General features: G+C 67.7%; 7 non-coding genes across 7 annotated transcripts; all 7 read left to right on the forward strand.

The window, feature by feature from the left end:
• The first annotated feature begins 596 nt into the window (after nucleotides 1-596).
• LOC132595369 (5S ribosomal RNA) lies at nucleotides 597-715 on the forward strand. The gene has a single exon (XR_009561506.1). It is a non-coding gene; the product is annotated as a 5S ribosomal RNA (ribosomal RNA).
• Nucleotides 716-3,411: 2,696 nt separating this feature from the next.
• LOC132595370 (5S ribosomal RNA) lies at nucleotides 3,412-3,530 on the forward strand. Its single transcript, XR_009561507.1, has one exon. It is a non-coding gene; the product is annotated as a 5S ribosomal RNA (ribosomal RNA).
• Nucleotides 3,531-6,227: 2,697 nt separating this feature from the next.
• Nucleotides 6,228-6,346, forward strand: LOC132595371 (5S ribosomal RNA). The gene has a single exon (XR_009561508.1). It is a non-coding gene; the product is annotated as a 5S ribosomal RNA (ribosomal RNA).
• Nucleotides 6,347-7,278: 932 nt separating this feature from the next.
• Nucleotides 7,279-7,397, forward strand: LOC132595373 (5S ribosomal RNA). Its single transcript, XR_009561510.1, has one exon. It is a non-coding gene; the product is annotated as a 5S ribosomal RNA (ribosomal RNA).
• A 2,697-nt stretch (nucleotides 7,398-10,094) lies between these two features.
• LOC132595374 (5S ribosomal RNA) lies at nucleotides 10,095-10,213 on the forward strand. The gene has a single exon (XR_009561511.1). It is a non-coding gene; the product is annotated as a 5S ribosomal RNA (ribosomal RNA).
• A 932-nt stretch (nucleotides 10,214-11,145) lies between these two features.
• On the forward strand, nucleotides 11,146-11,264 carry LOC132595375 (5S ribosomal RNA). Its single transcript, XR_009561512.1, has one exon. It is a non-coding gene; the product is annotated as a 5S ribosomal RNA (ribosomal RNA).
• A 2,697-nt stretch (nucleotides 11,265-13,961) lies between these two features.
• Nucleotides 13,962-14,080, forward strand: LOC132595376 (5S ribosomal RNA). The gene has a single exon (XR_009561513.1). It is a non-coding gene; the product is annotated as a 5S ribosomal RNA (ribosomal RNA).
• Nucleotides 14,081-16,257: the final 2,177 nt, after the last annotated feature.

The raw sequence follows: 16,257 nt of genomic DNA on the forward strand, positions 1-16,257 counted from the left end.
TCCCTCCACAGCTCCCTCCGACAAAAGCCCCCCCCCACCCCGCCCCTCTGGCGTGTCACCGCGGCCGGGTGCGGGAGCGGGATCGAGGGCAGGGGCCGCTTCCCCGGGCCTGCCGGCCACCAGGGGCGGGGTCCTGAGCTCGGCGGGGGGTGTGGGGGCAAGGGTGGCCTTGCCGGGGCTGAGGGGCCGTGGCGACTCAATGGTGGCTCCCAGTGGCTTCGGGCCAGCTGCTGTCGGGCAGGAGGGCCGGCCCGGGCTGCGGCCGGGCTGCGCCTAGGGCCGCGTGGGCGGGCAGGGCCGATGCCCAAGGGACCGCGGGCCCCGGGCCCTGAAGCCTCCGGGGCCACGTCCCTGTGAGCGACGTGCGGGATCTTGGGCGGGGCGCCAAGCGCCGAAGGGTTTGCTGGGTCACGGCCGCCCTGGGCTGGGAGGTGGTCGCCAAACCCTCCGCCGCCGCCCGATACCCGAGACCTCCGTTGCCCCTGCCTGGGCGGGCGAGGGGGCCCTGCCGGGGCGGGCCGGCCGCCAGGCTGGCGTTAAGGCGCCAGCGCCAGCGAAACTGGGCCTCAAGAGGCCGCCCGCGGTCCCCCGCCCCCGTCTACGGCCATACCACCCTGAACGCGCCCGATCTCGTCTGATCTCGGAAGCTAAGCAGGGTCGGGCCTGGTTAGTACTTGGATGGGAGACCGCCTGGGAATACCGGGTGCTGTAGGCTTTTTGCCTCCCGCTCCGCCCGCCTTCTCCTTTACTCGCCCGCGGCGGGGGGGCCGCCGGCTCCGCCCCCGCCGAGCCCCGCTGCAGGCAGTAGTCAAGGTGGGTTTACCTGCCCGAGCAGGAAGCTTGGGCGATGGCAGAAGTGGGAAGAAACTCTTGAGCACAGGTTCTTGGGATCCACGGAGCAGCGCATGCACATGCGATGGGTGCCTACACAGCTGGCTTGCTTGTCTGTGGGGAAAGGCGAGATGGGTCAGGGCCTGGGTTCCTGAGGGGCTGAGAATCAAGGCAGGGATAGAAGAAAGGGGACAGGCCCACATCCCCTGAACCCACGCCGGCGCCCACTCACCTTTGTGGAAAATACGATTGAAAAGTGCCCGCAAGAATCTCTTCAGATGCCTCCAGAGTTGAGGGAAGAAGGGGAGGGGGGAGGCCGGGAGCAGGGTGAGCCCTGAAATCCAACCCTTGTCCCGGTCACACCCCAGCAGCCCTCCCACCTCAGCCCCTTCAAGACCCCAGGGCTCCCCCAACCGCGCTGCACAGATCCTGCCCTGACCATAGTCACCATGTTGATCCCCACGTTGAGCAAGATGAAGCTGACCGGGATCAGAAGAATTGAGTATCCTTGCTCCTGGCATTTCCTGGGGATGGGGCCAGTGAACGGCTCGGCTCGGTAGTAGTTTCGCTCACCCATGGCCGTTGGTCCCAGGACTGCCTGGGCCCTCTGCCCTCCAGTTTTAACTGGGAGCCAGACTGGGTCATAATGGGGCAGGTGGTGAGGTCACAGTGAGGGAGGGGGATGAAAAGGAGGGCCCAGAGTGGCATTCCCTGGTAACCAGGGTCAGGTAAGCTGAGCCTGGACAGTCAAACAGGGCCCGGTGGCCGGCATACATCCCCTCGAGCGGTCATTCATTCGCTCACCGCCCGCTGACTCACTTGTTCAAATGACACATTGCGTCTCTTGGCCCCTCTTGAGACTAGGAAGACCTTGGCCTCAGAGGCCTGCTGAAGGCCTGGCTGGAGTCCAGAGCCTCAGCCTTCTTCATGCCCTTCACTGGGCCTGGAGCTGGACCTGCCCAGATGTGGAACCTCCCAGTTTGGAAGCAACTTCTTGTATGAGGCTCTCTGTGGACAGGGACAGCTGAGACACAGAGGAGGTGCCCAGAGACCAGGGGTTTGGAGTCTGCAGCTGCAGATGTACTTAGTGCATGGTATAGGACCAGGAGGGGCCTGCTGGCAGAACTGTGGCCACTAAACCAAAGGGACCCTCAGGCCAAGAAGGGGACACTGGCTTCTTATTGCAGGAAGCCAAGCGCAGGGACCCAGGCTGGCAGAAGGAGTGGCGCTTCCAAGCCACAGACCACCAATGTTTCCTGGACTCTGGCGCTCTTTATTCCTCTCTCCATGCCCTGCCGCCCCCTGCCCCTGCCCCCACTTGCTGCTGGTAAGTTCACTTTCCCAGTCTGGCTCCCGTGCAGAGAGGGCCTGGAGGCCGAGGTGGAAGGTAGCAGCGAGTTGGCCCGCGCTTGGCCCTCCTGCGGTTGCCGCTTCAGCACCAGACTGTCATACACCTGGTAGTTGGCATTGCCTCCCGGGTTCCGGCTGAGTGGCATGAAGGTGGGCGGGGGTGGAGGGTGCTCGGTAGCCTGGACGTCGGGCAGGAGGTGAGAGGGGCGGAGGAGCAGCGCTGAGCTGGGAGCCGGGGCCCGCTGGTCCGAGGCCTCGGCCAGTACCGTGAGGGAGGCGGAGGTGGCCACAGGGCGCCGCAAGGGCAGGATCTCAGCCCATTCGGCCGCCGGGTGCCGCACCTCGTGGGGATCGCGGGAGTAATCCAAGTGTCCCGTGGAGGGATGCAGGCTGCGGTTGGACTCGCTGTGAGCACAGCTGGGGAGGCTACGTCTGTGGGCCGGTGGGGTGTCGCGCTACCAGGCGTCGGGCCGGTAGACCCGAGGCACCAGAGCGGATGGAGGCTCAGAGCCCTCCAGACCCAGACTCCGCCATAGGCCCAGTTGCCGTCCTTTCGGCCCGCGAGCCCCTCGACCTGCACCTGGCCGCCCCCACCGGCGCCCAGCCCCGGCGCCGCCACCTGTGTGCCGGTGTGTCCCTCCACAGCTCCCTCTGACAAAAGCCCCCCCCCACCCCGCCCCTCTGGCGTGTCACCGCGGCCGGGTGCGGGAGCGGGATCGAGGGCAGGGGCCGCTTCCCCGGGCCTGCCGGCCACCAGGGGCGGGGTCCTGAGCTCGGCGGGGGGTGTGGGGGCAAGGGTGGCCTTGCCGGGGCTGAGGGGCCGTGGCGACTCAATGGTGGCTCCCGGTGGCTTCGGGCCAGCTGCTGTCGGGCAGGAGGGCCGGCCCGGGCTGCGGCCGGGCTGCGCCTAGGGCCGCGTGGGCGGGCAGGGCCGATGCCCAAGGGACCGCGGGCCCCGGGCCCTGAAGCCTCCGGGGCCACGTCCCTGTGAGCGACGTGCGGGATCTTGGGCGGGGCGCCAAGCGCCGAAGGGTTTGCTGGGTCACGGCCGCCCTGGGCTGGGAGGTGGTCGCCAAACCCTCCGCCGCCGCCCGATACCCGAGACCTCCGTTGCCCCTGCCTGGGCGGGCGAGGGGGCCCTGCCGGGGCGGGCCGGCCGCCAGGCTGGCGTTAAGGCGCCAGCGCCAGCGAAACTGGGCCTCAAGAGGCCGCCCGCGGCCCCCCGCCCCCGTCTACGGCCATACCACCCTGAACGCGCCCGATCTCGTCTGATCTCGGAAGCTAAGCAGGGTCGGGCCTGGTTAGTACTTGGATGGGAGACCGCCTGGGAATACCGGGTGCTGTAGGCTTTTTGCCTCCCGCTCCGCCCGCCTTCTCCTTTACTCGCCCGCGGCGGGGGGGCCGCCGGCTCCGCCCCCGCCGAGCCCCGCTGCAGGCAGTAGTCAAGGTGGGTTTACCTGCCCGAGCAGGAAGCTTGGGCGATGGCAGAAGTGGGAAGAAACTCTTGAGCACAGGTTCTTGGGATCCACGGAGCAGCGCATGCACATGCGATGGGTGCCTACACAGCTGGCTTGCTTGTCTGTGGGGAAAGGCGAGATGGGTCAGGGCCTGGGTTCCTGAGGGGCTGAGAATCAAGGCAGGGATAGAAGAAAGGGGACAGGCCCACATCCCCTGAACCCACGCCGGCGCCCACTCACCTTTGTGGAAAATACGATTGAAAAGTGCCCGCAAGAATCTCTTCAGATGCCTCCAGAGTTGAGGGAAGAAGGGGAGGGGGGAGGCCGGGAGCAGGGTGAGCCCTGAAATCCAACCCTTGTCCCGGTCACACCCCAGCAGCCCTCCCACCTCAGCCCCTTCAAGACCCCAGGGCTCCCCCAACCGCGCTGCACAGATCCTGCCCTGACCATAGTCACCATGTTGATCCCCACGTTGAGCAAGATGAAGCTGACCGGGATCAGAAGAATTGAGTATCCTTGCTCCTGGCATTTCCTGGGGATGGGGCCAGTGAACGGCTCGGCTCGGTAGTAGTTTCGCTCACCCATGGCCGTTGGTCCCAGGACTGCCTGGGCCCTCTGCCCTCCAGTTTTAACTGGGAGCCAGACTGGGTCATAATGGGGCAGGTGGTGAGGTCACAGTGAGGGAGGGGGATGAAAAGGAGGGCCCAGAGTGGCATTCCCTGGTAACCAGGGTCAGGTAAGCTGAGCCTGGACAGTCAAACAGGGCCCGGTGGCCGGCATACATCCCCTCGAGCGGTCATTCATTCGCTCACCGCCCGCTGACTCACTTGTTCAAATGACACATTGCGTCTCTTGGCCCCTCTTGAGACTAGGAAGACCTTGGCCTCAGAGGCCTGCTGAAGGCCTGGCTGGAGTCCAGAGCCTCAGCCTTCTTCATGCCCTTCACTGGGCCTGGAGCTGGACCTGCCCAGATGTGGAACCTCCCAGTTTGGAAGCAACTTCTTGTATGAGGCTCTCTGTGGACAGGGACAGCTGAGACACAGAGGAGGTGCCCAGAGACCAGGGGTTTGGAGTCTGCAGCTGCAGATGTACTTAGTGCATGGTATAGGACCAGGAGGGGCCTGCTGGCAGAACTGTGGCCACTAAACCAAAGGGACCCTCAGGCCAAGAAGGGGACACTGGCTTCTTATTGCAGGAAGCCAAGCGCAGGGACCCAGGCTGGCAGAAGGAGTGGCGCTTCCAAGCCACAGACCACCAATGTTTCCTGGACTCTGGCGCTCTTTATTCCTCTCTCCATGCCCTGCCGCCCCCTGCCCCTGCCCCCACTTGCTGCTGGTAAGTTCACTTTCCCAGTCTGGCTCCCGTGCAGAGAGGGCCTGGAGGCCGAGGTGGAAGGTAGCAGCGAGTTGGCCCGCGCTTGGCCCTCCTGCGGTTGCCGCTTCAGCACCAGACTGTCATACACCTGGTAGTTGGCATTGCCTCCCGGGTTCCGGCTGAGTGGCATGAAGGTGGGCGGGGGTGGAGGGTGCTCGGTAGCCTGGACGTCGGGCAGGAGGTGAGAGGGGCGGAGGAGCAGCGCTGAGCTGGGAGCCGGGGCCCGCTGGTCCGAGGCCTCGGCCAGTACCGTGAGGGAGGCGGAGGTGGCCACAGGGCGCCTCAAGGGCAGGATCTCAGCCCATTCGGCCGCCGGGTGCCGCACCTCGTGGGGATCGCGGGAGTAATCCAAGTGTCCCGTGGAGGGATGCAGGCTGCGGTTGGACTCGCTGTGAGCACAGCTGGGGAGGCTACGTCTGTGGGCCGGTGGGGTGTCGCGCTACCAGGCGTCGGGCCGGTAGACCCGAGGCACCAGAGCGGATGGAGGCTCAGAGCCCTCCAGACCCAGACTCCGCCATGGGCCCAGTTGCCGTCCTTTCGGCCCGCGAGCCCCTCGACCTGCACCTGGCCGCCCCCACCGGCGCCCAGCCCCGGCGCCGCCACCTGTGTGCCGGTGTGTCCCTCCACAGCTCCCTCCGACAAAAGCCCCACCCCCACCCCGCCCCTCTGGCGTGTCAGCGCGGCCGGGTGCGGGAGCGGGATCGAGGGCAGGGGCCGCTTCCCCGGGCCTGCCGGCCACCAGGGGCGGGGTCCTGAGCTCGGCGGGGGGTGTGGGGGCAAGGGTGGCCTTGCCGGGGCTGAGGGGCCGTGGCGACTCAATGGTGGCTCCCGGTGGCTTCGGGCCAGCTGCTGTCGGGCAGGAGGGCCGGCCCGGGCTGCGGCCGGGCTGCGCCTAGGGCCGCGTGGGCGGGCAGGGCCGATGCCCAAGGGACCGCGGGCCCCGGGCCCTGAAGCCTCCGGGGCCACGTCCCTGTGAGCGACGTGCGGGATCTTGGGCGGGGCGCCAAGCGCCGAAGGGTTTGCTGGGTCACGGCCGCCCTGGGCTGGGAGGTGGTCGCCAAACCCTCCGCCGCCGCCCGATACCCGAGACCTCCGTTGCCCCTGCCTGGGCGGGCGAGGGGGCCCTGCCGGGGCGGGCCGGCCGCCAGGCTGGCGTTAAGGCGCCAGCGCCAGCGAAACTGGGCCTCAAGAGGCCGCCCGCGGCCCCCCGCCCCCGTCTACGGCCATACCACCCTGAACGCGCCCGATCTCGTCTGATCTCGGAAGCTAAGCAGGGTCGGGCCTGGTTAGTACTTGGATGGGAGACCGCCTGGGAATACCGGGTGCTGTAGGCTTTTTGCCTCCCGCTCCGCCCGCCTTCTCCTTTACTCGCCCGCGGCGGGGGCCGCCGGCTCCGCCCCCGCCGGGCCCCGCTGCAGGCCCCACCTCCTCAGGCCCCTCCCACCACGGCGCGCGCCGGCGGGGTCGCTCCCCGCCGGCCCGGCCGGCCAGGCGGCCAGAAGGCGGCCCTGGAAGGCAGGCGCACCCCAGACGCTCCCGGGGTGGCTGGCCCGGACCCAGACTCCGCCGCGGGCCCAGTTGCCGTCCTTTCGGCCCGCGAGCCCCTCGACCTGCACCTGGCCGCCCCCACCGGCGCCCAGCCCCGGCGCCGCCACCTGTGTGCCGGTGTGTCCCTCCACAGCTCCCTCCGACAAAAGCCCCCCCCCACCCCGCCCCTCTGGCGTGTCACCGCGGCCGGGTGCGGGAGCGGGATCGAGGGCAGGGGCCGCTTCCCCGGGCCTGCCGGCCACCAGGGGCGGGGTCCTGAGCTCGGCGGGGGGTGTGGGGGCAAGGGTGGCCTTGCCGGGGCTGAGGGGCCGTGGCGACTCAATGGTGGCTCCCGGTGGCTTCGGGCCAGCTGCTGTCGGGCAGGAGGGCCGGCCCGGGCTGCGGCCGGGCTGCGCCTAGGGCCGCGTGGGCGGGCAGGGCCGATGCCCAAGGGACCGCGGGCCCCGGGCCCTGAAGCCTCCGGGGCCACGTCCCTGTGAGCGACGTGCGGGATCTTGGGCGGGGCGCCAAGCGCCGAAGGGTTTGCTGGGTCACGGCCGCCCTGGGCTGGGAGGTGGTCGCCAAACCCTCCGCCGCCGCCCGATACCCGAGACCTCCGTTGCCCCTGCCTGGGCGGGCGAGGGGGCCCTGCCGGGGCGGGCCGGCCGCCAGGCTGGCGTTAAGGCGCCAGCGCCAGCGAAACTGGGCCTCAAGAGGCCGCCCGCGGCCCCCCGCCCCCGTCTACGGCCATACCACCCTGAACGCGCCCGATCTCGTCTGATCTCGGAAGCTAAGCAGGGTCGGGCCTGGTTAGTACTTGGATGGGAGACCGCCTGGGAATACCGGGTGCTGTAGGCTTTTTGCCTCCCGCTCCGCCCGCCTTCTCCTTTACTCGCCCGCGGCGGGGGGGCCGCCGGCTCCGCCCCCGCCGAGCCCCGCTGCAGGCAGTAGTCAAGGTGGGTTTACCTGCCCGAGCAGGAAGCTTGGGCGATGGCAGAAGTGGGAAGAAACTCTTGAGCACAGGTTCTTGGGATCCACGGAGCAGCGCATGCACATGCGATGGGTGCCTACACAGCTGGCTTGCTTGTCTGTGGGGAAAGGCGAGATGGGTCAGGGCCTGGGTTCCTGAGGGGCTGAGAATCAAGGCAGGGATAGAAGAAAGGGGACAGGCCCACATCCCCTGAACCCACGCCGGCGCCCACTCACCTTTGTGGAAAATACGATTGAAAAGTGCCCGCAAGAATCTCTTCAGATGCCTCCAGAGTTGAGGGAAGAAGGGGAGGGGGGAGGCCGGGAGCAGGGTGAGCCCTGAAATCCAACCCTTGTCCCGGTCACACCCCAGCAGCCCTCCCACCTCAGCCCCTTCAAGACCCCAGGGCTCCCCCAACCGCGCTGCACAGATCCTGCCCTGACCATAGTCACCATGTTGATCCCCACGTTGAGCAAGATGAAGCTGACCGGGATCAGAAGAATTGAGTATCCTTGCTCCTGGCATTTCCTGGGGATGGGGCCAGTGAACGGCTCGGCTCGGTAGTAGTTTCGCTCACCCATGGCCGTTGGTCCCAGGACTGCCTGGGCCCTCTGCCCTCCAGTTTTAACTGGGAGCCAGACTGGGTCATAATGGGGCAGGTGGTGAGGTCACAGTGAGGGAGGGGGATGAAAAGGAGGGCCCAGAGTGGCATTCCCTGGTAACCAGGGTCAGGTAAGCTGAGCCTGGACAGTCAAACAGGGCCCGGTGGCCGGCATACATCCCCTCGAGCGGTCATTCATTCGCTCACCGCCCGCTGACTCACTTGTTCAAATGACACATTGCGTCTCTTGGCCCCTCTTGAGACTAGGAAGACCTTGGCCTCAGAGGCCTGCTGAAGGCCTGGCTGGAGTCCAGAGCCTCAGCCTTCTTCATGCCCTTCACTGGGCCTGGAGCTGGACCTGCCCAGATGTGGAACCTCCCAGTTTGGAAGCAACTTCTTGTATGAGGCTCTCTGTGGACAGGGACAGCTGAGACACAGAGGAGGTGCCCAGAGACCAGGGGTTTGGAGTCTGCAGCTGCAGATGTACTTAGTGCATGGTATAGGACCAGGAGGGGCCTGCTGGCAGAACTGTGGCCACTAAACCAAAGGGACCCTCAGGCCAAGAAGGGGACACTGGCTTCTTATTGCAGGAAGCCAAGCGCAGGGACCCAGGCTGGCAGAAGGAGTGGCGCTTCCAAGCCACAGACCACCAATGTTTCCTGGACTCTGGCGCTCTTTATTCCTCTCTCCATGCCCTGCCGCCCCCTGCCCCTGCCCCCACTTGCTGCTGGTAAGTTCATTTTCCCAGTCTGGCTCCCTTGCAGAGAGGGCCTGGAGGCCGAGGTGGAAGGTAGCAGCGAGTTGGCCCGCGCTTGGCCCTCCTGCGGTTGCCGCTTCAGCACCAGCCTGTCATACACCTGGTAGTTGGCATTGCCTCCCGGGTTCCGGCTGAGTGGCATGAAGGTGGGCGGGGGTGGAGGGTGCTCGGTAGCCTGGACGTCGGGCAGGAGGTGAGAGGGGCGGAGGAGCAGCGCTGAGCTGGGAGCCGGGGCCCGCTGGTCCGAGGCCTCGGCCAGTACCGTGAGGGAGGCGGAGGTGGCCACAGGGCGCCGCAAGGGCAGGATCTCAGCCCATTCGGCCGCCGGGTGCCGCACCTCGTGGGGATCGCGGGAGTAATCCAAGTGTCCCGTGGAGGGATGCAGGCTGCGGTTGGACTCGCTGTGAGCACAGCTGGGGAGGCTACGTCTGTGGGCCGGTGGGGTGTCGCGCTACCAGGCGTCGGGCCGGTAGACCCGAGGCACCAGAGCGGATGGAGGCTCAGAGCCCTCCAGACCCAGACTCCGCCATGGGCCCAGTTGCCGTCCTTTCGGCCCGCGAGCCCCTCGACCTGCACCTGGCCGCCCCCACCGGCGCCCAGCCCCGGCGCCGCCACCTGTGTGCCGGTGTGTCCCTCCACAGCTCCCTCCGACAAAAGCCCCACACCCACCCCGCCCCTCTGGCGTGTCAGCGCGGCCGGGTGCGGGAGCGGGATCGAGGGCAGGGGCCGCTTCCCCGGGCCTGCCGGCCACCAGGGGCGGGGTCCTGAGCTCGGCGGGGGGTGTGGGGGCAAGGGTGGCCTTGCCGGGGCTGAGGGGCCGTGGCGACTCAATGGTGGCTCCCGGTGGCTTCGGGCCAGCTGCTGTCGGGCAGGAGGGCCGGCCCGGGCTGCGGCCGGGCTGCGCCTAGGGCCGCGTGGGCGGGCAGGGCCGATGCCCAAGGGACCGCGGGCCCCGGGCCCTGAAGCCTCCGGGGCCACGTCCCTGTGAGCGACGTGCGGGATCTTGGGCGGGGCGCCAAGCGCCGAAGGGTTTGCTGGGTCACGGCCGCCCTGGGCTGGGAGGTGGTCGCCAAACCCTCCGCCGCCGCCCGATACCCGAGACCTCCGTTGCCCCTGCCTGGGCGGGCGAGGGGGCCCTGCCGGGGCGGGCCGGCCGCCAGGCTGGCGTTAAGGCGCCAGCGCCAGCGAAACTGGGCCTCAAGAGGCCGCCCGCGGCCCCCCGCCCCCGTCTACGGCCATACCACCCTGAACGCGCCCGATCTCGTCTGATCTCGGAAGCTAAGCAGGGTCGGGCCTGGTTAGTACTTGGATGGGAGACCGCCTGGGAATACCGGGTGCTGTAGGCTTTTTGCCTCCCGCTCCGCCCGCCTTCTCCTTTACTCGCCCGCGGCGGGGGCCGCCGGCTCCGCCCCCGCCGGGCCCCGCTGCAGGCCCCACCTCCTCAGGCCCCTCCCACCACGGCGCGCGCCGGCGGGGTCGCTCCCCGCCGGCCCGGCCGGCCAGGCGGCCAGAAGGCGGCCCTGGAAGGCAGGCGCACCCCAGACGCTCCCGGGGTGGCTGGCCCGGACCCAGACTCCGCCGCGGGCCCAGTTGCCGTCCTTTCGGCCCGCGAGCCCCTCGACCTGCACCTGGCCGCCCCCACCGGCGCCCAGCCCCGGCGCCGCCACCTGTGTGCCGGTGTGTCCCTCCACAGCTCCCTCCGACAAAAGCCCCCCCCCACCCCGCCCCTCTGGCGTGTCACCGCGGCCGGGTGCGGGAGCGGGATCGAGGGCAGGGGCCGCTTCCCCGGGCCTGCCGGCCACCAGGGGCGGGGTCCTGAGCTCGGCGGGGGGTGTGGGGGCAAGGGTGGCCTTGCCGGGGCTGAGGGGCCGTGGCGACTCAATGGTGGCTCCCAGTGGCTTCGGGCCAGCTGCTGTCGGGCAGGAGGGCCGGCCCGGGCTGCGGCCGGGCTGCGCCTAGGGCCGCGTGGGCGGGCAGGGCCGATGCCCAAGGGACCGCGGGCCCCGGGCCCTGAAGCCTCCGGGGCCACGTCCCTGTGAGCGACGTGCGGGATCTTGGGCGGGGCGCCAAGCGCCGAAGGGTTTGCTGGGTCACGGCCGCCCTGGGCTGGGAGGTGGTCGCCAAACCCTCCGCCGCCGCCCGATACCCGAGACCTCCGTTGCCCCTGCCTGGGCGGGCGAGGGGGCCCTGCCGGGGCGGGCCGGCCGCCAGGCTGGCGTTAAGGCGCCAGCGCCAGCGAAACTGGGCCTCAAGAGGCCGCCCGCGGTCCCCCGCCCCCGTCTACGGCCATACCACCCTGAACGCGCCCGATCTCGTCTGATCTCGGAAGCTAAGCAGGGTCGGGCCTGGTTAGTACTTGGATGGGAGACCGCCTGGGAATACCGGGTGCTGTAGGCTTTTTGCCTCCCGCTCCGCCCGCCTTCTCCTTTACTCGCCCGCGGCGGGGGGGCCGCCGGCTCCGCCCCCGCCGAGCCCCGCTGCAGGCAGTAGTCAAGGTGGGTTTACCTGCCCGAGCAGGAAGCTTGGGCGATGGCAGAAGTGGGAAGAAACTCTTGAGCACAGGTTCTTGGGATCCACGGAGCAGCGCATGCACATGCGATGGGTGCCTACACAGCTGGCTTGCTTGTCTGTGGGGAAAGGCGAGATGGGTCAGGGCCTGGGTTCCTGAGGGGCTGAGAATCAAGGCAGGGATAGAAGAAAGGGGACAGGCCCACATCCCCTGAACCCACGCCGGCGCCCACTCACCTTTGTGGAAAATACGATTGAAAAGTGCCCGCAAGAATCTCTTCAGATGCCTCCAGAGTTGAGGGAAGAAGGGGAGGGGGGAGGCCGGGAGCAGGGTGAGCCCTGAAATCCAACCCTTGTCCCGGTCACACCCCAGCAGCCCTCCCACCTCAGCCCCTTCAAGACCCCAGGGCTCCCCCAACCGCGCTGCACAGATCCTGCCCTGACCATAGTCACCATGTTGATCCCCACGTTGAGCAAGATGAAGCTGACCGGGATCAGAAGAATTGAGTATCCTTGCTCCTGGCATTTCCTGGGGATGGGGCCAGTGAACGGCTCGGCTCGGTAGTAGTTTCGCTCACCCATGGCCGTTGGTCCCAGGACTGCCTGGGCCCTCTGCCCTCCAGTTTTAACTGGGAGCCAGACTGGGTCATAATGGGGCAGGTGGTGAGGTCACAGTGAGGGAGGGGGATGAAAAGGAGGGCCCAGAGTGGCATTCCCTGGTAACCAGGGTCAGGTAAGCTGAGCCTGGACAGTCAAACAGGGCCCGGTGGCCGGCATACATCCCCTCGAGCGGTCATTCATTCGCTCACCGCCCGCTGACTCACTTGTTCAAATGACACATTGCGTCTCTTGGCCCCTCTTGAGACTAGGAAGACCTTGGCCTCAGAGGCCTGCTGAAGGCCTGGCTGGAGTCCAGAGCCTCAGCCTTCTTCATGCCCTTCACTGGGCCTGGAGCTGGACCTGCCCAGATGTGGAACCTCCCAGTTTGGAAGCAACTTCTTGTATGAGGCTCTCTGTGGACAGGGACAGCTGAGACACAGAGGAGGTGCCCAGAGACCAGGGGTTTGGAGTCTGCAGCTGCAGATGTACTTAGTGCATGGTATAGGACCAGGAGGGGCCTGCTGGCAGAACTGTGGCCACTAAACCAAAGGGACCCTCAGGCCAAGAAGGGGACACTGGCTTCTTATTGCAGGAAGCCAAGCGCAGGGACCCAGGCTGGCAGAAGGAGTGGCGCTTCCAAGCCACAGACCACCAATGTTTCCTGGACTCTGGCGCTCTTTATTCCTCTCTCCATGCCCTGCCGCCCCCTGCCCCTGCCCCCACTTGCTGCTGGTAAGTTCACTTTCCCAGTCTGGCTCCCGTGCAGAGAGGGCCTGGAGGCCGAGGTGGAAGGTAGCAGCGAGTTGGCCCGCGCTTGGCCCTCCTGCGGTTGCCGCTTCAGCACCAGACTGTCATACACCTGGTAGTTGGCATTGCCTCCCGGGTTCCGGCTGAGTGGCATGAAGGTGGGCGGGGGTGGAGGGTGCTCGGTAGCCTGGACGTCGGGCAGGAGGTGAGAGGGGCGGAGGAGCAGCGCTGAGCTGGGAGCCGGGGCCCGCTGGTCCGAGGCCTCGGCCAGTACCGTGAGGGAGGCGGAGGTGGCCACAGGGCGCCGCAAGGGCAGGATCTCAGCCCATTCGGCCGCCGGGTGCCGCACCTCGTGGGGATCGCGGGAGTAATCCAAGTGTCCCGTGGAGGGATGCAGGCTGCGGTTGGACTCGCTGTGAGCACAGCTGGGGAGGCTACGTCTGTGGGCCGGTGGGGTGTCGCGCTACCAGGCGTCGGGCCGGTAGACCCGAGGCACCAGAGCGGATGGAGGCTCAGAGCCCTCCAGACCCAGACTCCGCCATGGGCCCAGTTGCCGTCCTTTCGGCCCGCGAGCCCCTCGACCTGCACCTGGCCGCCCCCACCGGCGCCCAGCCCCGGCGCCGCCACCTGTGTGCCGGTGTGTCCCTCCACAGCTCCCTCCGACAAAAGCCCCACCCCCACCCCGCCCCTCTGGCGTGTCACCGCGGCCGGGTGCGGGAGCGGGATCGAGGGCAGGGGCCGCTTCCCCGGGCCTGCCGGCCACCAGGGGCGGGGTCCTGAGCTCGGCGGGGGGTGTGGGGGCAAGGGTGGCCTTGCCGGGGCTGAGGGGCCGTGGCGACTCAATGGTGGCTCCCGGTGGCTTCGGGCCAGCTGCTGTCGGGCAGGAGGGCCGGCCCGGGCTGCGGCCGGGCTGCGCCTAGGGCCGCGTGGGCGGGCAGGGCCGATGCCCAAGGGACCGCGGGCCCCGGGCCCTGAAGCCTCCGGGGCCACGTCCCTGTGAGCGACGTGCGGGATCTTGGGCGGGGCGCCAAGCGCCGAAGGGTTTGCTGGGTCACGGCCGCCCTGGGCTGGGAGGTGGTCGCCAAACCCTCCGCCGCCGCCCGATACCCGAGACCTCCGTTGCCCCTGCCTGGGCGGGCGAGGGGGCCCTGCCGGGGCGGGCCGGCCGCCAGGCTGGCGTTAAGGCGCCAGCGCCAGCGAAACTGGGCCTCAAGAGGCCGCCCGCGGCCCCCCGCCCCCGTCTACGGCCATACCACCCTGAACGCGCCCGATCTCGTCTGATCTCGGAAGCTAAGCAGGGTCGGGCCTGGTTAGTACTTGGATGGGAGACCGCCTGGGAATACCGGGTGCTGTAGGCTTTTTGCCTCCCGCTCCGCCCGCCTTCTCCTTTACTCGCCCGCGGCGGGGGGGCCGCCGGCTCCGCCCCCGCCGAGCCCCGCTGCAGGCAGTAGTCAAGGTGGGTTTACCTGCCCGAGCAGGAAGCTTGGGCGATGGCAGAAGTGGGAAGAAACTCTTGAGCACAGGTTCTTGGGATCCACGGAGCAGCGCATGCACATGCGATGGGTGCCTACACAGCTGGCTTGCTTGTCTGTGGGGAAAGGCGAGATGGGTCAGGGCCTGGGTTCCTGAGGGGCTGAGAATCAAGGCAGGGATAGAAGAAAGGGGACAGGCCCACATCCCCTGAACCCACGCCGGCGCCCACTCACCTTTGTGGAAAATACGATTGAAAAGTGCCCGCAAGAATCTCTTCAGATGCCTCCAGAGTTGAGGGAAGAAGGGGAGGGGGGAGGCCGGGAGCAGGGTGAGCCCTGAAATCCAACCCTTGTCCCGGTCACACCCCAGCAGCCCTCCCACCTCAGCCCCTTCAAGACCCCAGGGCTCCCCCAACCGCGCTGCACAGATCCTGCCCTGACCATAGTCACCATGTTGATCCCCACGTTGAGCAAGATGAAGCTGACCGGGATCAGAAGAATTGAGTATCCTTGCTCCTGGCATTTCCTGGGGATGGGGCCAGTGAACGGCTCGGCTCGGTAGTAGTTTCGCTCACCCATGGCCGTTGGTCCCAGGACTGCCTGGGCCCTCTGCCCTCCAGTTTTAACTGGGAGCCAGACTGGGTCATAATGGGGCAGGTGGTGAGGTCACAGTGAGGGAGGGGGATGAAAAGGAGGGCCCAGAGTGGCATTCCCTGGTAACCAGGGTCAGGTAAGCTGAGCCTGGACAGTCAAACAGGGCCCGGTGGCCGGCATACATCCCCTCGAGCGGTCATTCATTCGCTCACCGCCCGCTGACTCACTTGTTCAAATGACACATTGCGTCTCTTGGCCCCTCTTGAGACTAGGAAGACCTTGGCCTCAGAGGCCTGCTGAAGGCCTGGCTGGAGTCCAGAGCCTCAGCCTTCTTCATGCCCTTCACTGGGCCTGGAGCTGGACCTGCCCAGATGTGGAACCTCCCAGTTTGGAAGCAACTTCTTGTATGAGGCTCTCTGTGGACAGGGACAGCTGAGACACAGAGGAGGTGCCCAGAGACCAGGGGTTTGGAGTCTGCAGCTGCAGATGTACTTAGTGCATGGTATAGGACCAGGAGGGGCCTGCTGGCAGAACTGTGGCCACTAAACCAAAGGGACCCTCAGGCCAAGAAGGGGACACTGGCTTCTTATTGCAGGAAGCCAAGCGCAGGGACCCAGGCTGGCAGAAGGAGTGGCGCTTCCAAGCCACAGACCACCAATGTTTCCTGGACTCTGGCGCTCTTTATTCCTCTCTCCATGCCCTGCCGCCCCCTGCCCCTGCCCCCACTTGCTGCTGGTAAGTTCATTTTCCCAGTCTGGCTCCCGTGCAGAGAGGGCCTGGAGGCCGAGGTGGAAGGTAGCAGCGAGTTGGCCCGCGCTTGGCCCTCCTGCGGTTGCCGCTTCAGCACCAGCCTGTCATACACCTGGTAGTTGGCATTGCCTCCCGGGTTCCGGCTGAGTGGCATGAAGGTGGGCGGGGGTGGAGGGTGCTCGGTAGCCTGGACGTCGGGCAGGAGGTGAGAGGGGCGGAGGAGCAGCGCTGAGCTGGGAGCCGGGGCCCGCTGGTCCGAGGCCTCGGCCAGTACCGTGAGGGAGGCGGAGGTGGCCACAGGGCGCCGCAAGGGCAGGATCTCAGCCCATTCGGCCGCCGGGTGCCGCACCTCGTGGGGATCGCGGGAGTAATCCAAGTGTCCCGTGGAGGGATGCAGGCTGCGGTTGGACTCGCTGTGAGCACAGCTGGGGAGGCTACGTCTGTGGGCCGGTGGGGTGTCGCGCTACCAGGCGTCGGGCCGGTAGACCCGAGGCACCAGAGCGGATGGAGGCTCAGAGCCCTCCAGACCCAGACTCCGCCATGGGCCCAGTTGCCGTCCTTTCGGCCCGCGAGCCCCTCGACCTGCACCTGGCCGCCCCCACCGGCGCCCAGCCCCGGCGCCGCCACCTGTGTGCCGGTGTGTCCCTCCACAGCTCCCTCCGACAAAAGCCCCACACCCACCCCGCCCCTCTGGCGTGTCAGCGCGGCCGGGTGCGGGA

This window comes from Globicephala melas, unplaced genomic scaffold (assembly GCF_963455315.2).
Source record: "Globicephala melas unplaced genomic scaffold, mGloMel1.2 SCAFFOLD_182, whole genome shotgun sequence".
NCBI lineage: Eukaryota > Metazoa > Chordata > Mammalia > Artiodactyla > Delphinidae > Globicephala > Globicephala melas.